The sequence below is a fragment of the Anguilla rostrata genome, chromosome 14 (genome assembly GCF_018555375.3).
Source record: "Anguilla rostrata isolate EN2019 chromosome 14, ASM1855537v3, whole genome shotgun sequence".
Lineage (NCBI taxonomy): Eukaryota > Metazoa > Chordata > Actinopteri > Anguilliformes > Anguillidae > Anguilla > Anguilla rostrata.
In genome coordinates, this window is record NC_057946.1 from 998,183 (window position 1) to 1,003,549 (window position 5,367).

Sequence of the window (5,367 nt, forward strand, 5' to 3'; positions counted from 1 at the left end):
GTTTCAGAAATTGCCTTCTCAAATAGGACCGCACAGCTCTCTACCTTCAACAGAGGATGCGAGAAATGTGACAATAGATGCCCTTATTCTCACACATGGTCTACCAGAAGCAGCTAGTTCTAACCCCTCAACCAGAGAGCAAGATAATGTGACAATAATGCCCTATCTCAAAATGGATCCCGCAAGCTTTCTACCCCTCAACCAGAGAGGAGGATGTTGTGTCAATAATGCCCTTTCTCAAAATGGATCCCGCAAGCTTTCTACCCCTCAACCAGAGAGCAGGCTAAGGTTTCAGTAATGCCCTTTCTCAAAATGGACCCAGCATGCTCTCTACCCCTCAACCAGAGAGCAAGATAATGTGACAATAATGCCCTATCTCAAAATGGACCCGCTTTAGTCACAGAGGGCTGAAATCCAGCAGGATTTGTTGATCCTGGTGGTTAAGAGCAAAAATAAAACATACCAGCAGCCTTCCAGGGCTAGCTCTGCACACCAGTGTTGCGCGGGTCACATACAAAGGGCCAAGCTAAGGGCCAGAGAGGACTGCCGTCTACATATCCCCTGTAATCTACACATTTTGTGAAAGATGGTATCTTCACTTTGCTGGCTTCAAATTCATGTTTTGGTGGCTAAAATGATACGCAGTCTTTCTTTTGTCTTTTTAAAATAAAAAATGAAATGTATATGCATTGAGGACATTTACCTTTTTTTCCATTAAATAGAGGAATGGCTTTATCGCTGAAATGCAGTTTTTAAAAGAAATCAGAAGCAGGCAATATGAAGCAGTGGAGGGATCTCACTGTTGGTTTGTAAAAGCTCTCCATTGTTTGTGTGCGCATGTCATTGGATGGGTATGAGAAGATATGTTGCTGTGTATGCGATTGGAAACGCGTGAGATTGTGACAGGATTGTGACAGGATTGTGACAGGATTGTGACAGGATTGTGGTCGGGGTAGTAACAGTTCAATGACCGGACGAGCTGTGTGACGCAAATTTTCTTTTTCAGTTTTTTTTCTCTTTGAATCTTTCAGACAATTCAGCGGTACTGGTGCATGCTGATTTGGAGATTGTTTTTTACTTTGGTTTTTTTTTTTTTTCATAAAAACAAGACAAAAGTAGGGAAACATTTTACAGTAGGTTCTTTAGGCTTTAAACGCACAAAGCAAAGCCATGGAGCAAATGAGCAGCCTGGTCAGGCTCATAGTGCTGTAAGGTTATGAGCAGCCTGGTCAGGCTCATAGTGCTGTAAGGTTATGAGCAGCCTGGTCAGGCTCATAGTGCTGTAAGGTTATGAGCAGCCTGGTCAGGCTCATAGTGCTGTAAGGTTATTAGTCTACACTAATGTGCCGGCGATGTGTTTGGAGACCAACCTCTCTTCCTGTGTTTGTTTTTTTTAATATACATATCATATCCTGCGGTAGACGAGGAAAAGGGAGGAATATTCCAGAACAAAGACTGCCTTCAGCTGCCTGGTTTCAGTCAAGCTTGTTTTGTTTATTTACAAATGGCCTGGCAAAACGGGCATATCCAGTAAACGCCTGGGACCGAGGGGATTTACCTAGCATGTAAATAAGCACAAAATAACCGCTAGCAGGTGAAAAAGTACAGTCATGCATTCTCTAACACACGCTAAGGCTACACATACAGTACAGGCCAAAGTATTAGGCCAACAGTAGTGGGTAGAGAAGAATTCAGTTAATATATTCACATTTATTGAATTTCCACCTACAGTAACATAAAAAGACGACTTACTTAAACATAATCTTAGACACAACTTTCCTCGAAATTGCCTCTTTTGGTTTTAATTACAATTAAATTAATTATTGGAAGTCTATACAATCATTCTGCAAAGTGGGAGGTGGAGGGGTAATTAAATTGAGTGAAATCTTATCTACCTTAAGTTTTTTTTTTATATATACCAGGTAGCCTAATACCTTTAGCCTGTATTTCAAGTAAAATAGGCATTAAAGGTGCAAGACATATGGAGTTCGGCTTAGATGTGCGGGCCTAGTAAAGATCGTGGCAAGGTTAGCCCCACAGAGAAACTGCAAAAACATTTTTTAAAAAAAGCTTTTAAGATTTCCAGGTTCAGTGTTCAGTACGCACTCTTCCTTCTCTTTCAAACCTGAAAATATTATAGCCAGCCAGAGTAGGGTTAGGGTCTGGAATAGAAGCATTCAGCCAGAATCAGTTAAAAAAAAAAGTCTGGATTGAGATTTAAAAACCCTTTTATTGGGACATTGTTCAACCACAGAAATAGCTAGAGAAAAGAGAGAGAGAGGGAGCGAGAGAGAGGCAGAGAGAGAAGAGAAACATATACACTTCCATTTTCTTATATAAAAAAAACATCCAAACTCCATCAACAAAAAAAAATAATTAAAAGAAAATAATAGCCTTGCTGCTATCAGTCCACACATGATTTTCGCTGCGTCCATTGATCCTTCCCCAATTCTTTTGTTTTTCCTACTCATCCAAGTTGCTAACTTAGCCTGCCCAAAAATATAATTTAGCAGATACACCCTCCTCTTCTCTAAAACTATGTACCTTGGCCCTCCTATGTACAGCTCCCTAGAAAAAACCATGCCTATCCCTGTGCACCACTGCCTCACTATCCCTAGCATGCCATCTAGCCTATCGAACTCAAAGAAGAGGTGCCCCACACTTTCCACCTCCCCACAGAATAAACAAGTCTCCTCCACTGTTGGATCAAGATGTGCAATGTGTCTGTTTGTAGCGATGGCCCCATGGACAAGCATCCACTGCAGATCCGCAGTACGCTTTTCTATGGGAGGCTTATACAGGGAGTGCCAACACCCTCTCAGGTAAGAACCTGGTCCCAAATCCCCTGGCCACCCCGATGGCTTCACCTTCCTCAGAGTGGCTTGGTGATGGACCTTTACTGCTGCCAGATACAGAGCTTTTTTGCTGATCCGTTCAAAGTTTCCCAGCTGAGGTGTGATAAGACATAGTATGGAGTTATCTGCATCCTGCTGACCATCAATAGCTGCAGTTACGGCTAAAGCTGGAAACCCCATCTCCTCTTCCAAGTCTGGCCAGCCATCTTGCTTGAGTCTCTGAATTTCCATCCGAAACGGGCCAGGAAGTGAGGCACGGACCCTCTCTACAACTTGCTCTACCAGGCGTACTGACCGGGGTATCAATCCTTCTGGCAAGCTCATGTACCGTCCTCCAGTCTCCTCTGTCCATGAGATCACCTAACTTGGTGACCCCACCGCTTATCAGGGCAGCCTGAAAACTGATGGACTGCAGCAATCTGATCTCCAAGAGAGGCCGTGTGACCAGGCTAGAGAGGCTGGAATGGTTTGGAAAATCCATTTTAGAAATTAAGCTTCTTACATTTAGACCATGCTCACATGAAAACCAAGTAGTGGTCAAGGTACCAGAAAATGCATTGGAGTGGTTAACATCAGTAGGCTCTGTGCAAATATTTACTAAGCAAATGGGATTACATTTAATGCGAAGGGAAGGGGACCGGTAGGCTGGACTCATTAAACCAGAAGACCAAGGACTCGGTTGAGGCCTATAGGCCTGTTAGAGTATCTGCTGTAGTTGTAGTCAGACAGCAGCACAGTTAAGGGCATGCGCAGTGTTCCATGGAAGCAGCTCTGCACCTGCACAGCTAGGGTGGAGACCATCATTCTGAAGGTAGGCCATTCCAGACGGTGGGCCAGTTATTGACTTATTTAAGCCGCGTTTCCACCGAAATTACCCGGAACTTTCAGTCCCAGGAACTACTTTACCAGGAACTAAAAGGTTCCTTCAGCCAATGGTTGTCTGCGTTTCCACCGGGGTCTAAAGTACCGCGAAGATTAGGTAAATTAGCCCACTGACGTTGTCGTCGGTCCATCTGTCATATGAGTTCTTCTGTAACCCCATACTACCACCGAAGTAGCCTACATTATTTTCTAATAACCGGGACAGCCCGGAGGGGTTTATTCCACTTATACACAACGACTTACCAACAATGACTATATATGGTTACTTTTGTATTTATTGATTTTCATATATCCTCTCAAACACATTCATTAACAGCAGAAAACATGCACACGTTGTAAACAATTAGCTGTTTTATTACTTTCTCGTCGTCAATTCCATATAGGCTAATCGCAAAATGACAAGAATAGAACGAAAACTCGGACTTGCGTGAAAATGTAAATTAGTAGTGGTACAGCCACCGTTTGCTTTCCTTCGAAGTTACTGCTAGCCGAGCAGCGACGTGTGCCCTCCAGATGCGAACCATGCACCATAAATGAGTCCATAGTCTTCCTGGTCTTTTCGTGGAATTGAAAAATGGCAGTAAAATTGAGTAAAATTACGGCAGTCTGAAAAAGCTAAAGGGAAGATTACTAGAATTAACCTGTTATTTTACCCGGATAAAAAGTGCGGAAGGTGATTTCCAGTTTGCTTGTACTGTATCACCAATGTTAATTATGCAGAACTACCGCATACCTCACATAACTGTATCAAACGTTTTGAGTCAATTACAACGGGCTAACAAAGAAAATCCGGAAGAAAATATTCAGCAACCGAATTAATCCGTTTGAATGTTTTGGTAGCCTACGTAATATGCTGTCCCAGCACGAATGCTTAGCATTTTATAAAACGAATACTAAAGCAAGAAAAGAACAGAAGAGCACACGTTATAATTCCAAGACGTTGACAGGTTATAACCAAAAGTAGGCTACTGCGCCGCATAACATACAAGTTTGATTTTAAGTTATTATGAAAATAAATTGGTTTGCGCTGCATATTTTCAAACATGGCGGGTAATGGCGGAAAATAAATACAACACAAACGCTACGAGTACTCGACCAATCAGAAATGTTCAGCGCTGCAAGCTCCACCCAAAAGGTTCCTGTACTTTCGGAAAGTACTACCCCCCGAGCAGGAACGTTTTGGGGGGTAAAACAAAGCCCCCAGAACTAAATTTAGACCCTAGTTCCTGCGGTGGAAACGCACTGAGTTCCTCAAAAGGTTCCTAGTTCCGGGGTATAGTTCCTGCGGTGGAAACGCGGCTTAAGTCTGTGTTTATGAGAGGGGCATGCATTGACGAGTGGCGAGTCTGCTATGGATCTGGTCACTCCCTCGAACAGATAATGGGCCACAGATAATAGCTTGCTTGCTCATCTTCGGAGCTTGCATGTAAGGCAGAGATAAGGCTTCTCTTAGTAATCGATATATATATATATATATATATATATATATATATATATATATATATATATATAGTCCTGAGAACATCTCACAGCAACTACATTGCCGGGCCCAGTCTCTAGGGGAAAGTATTTCTGGGAAATGAATGACTAAACCGCGCAAAACAAACAAGCAACATCCTGCAGAGCGTGA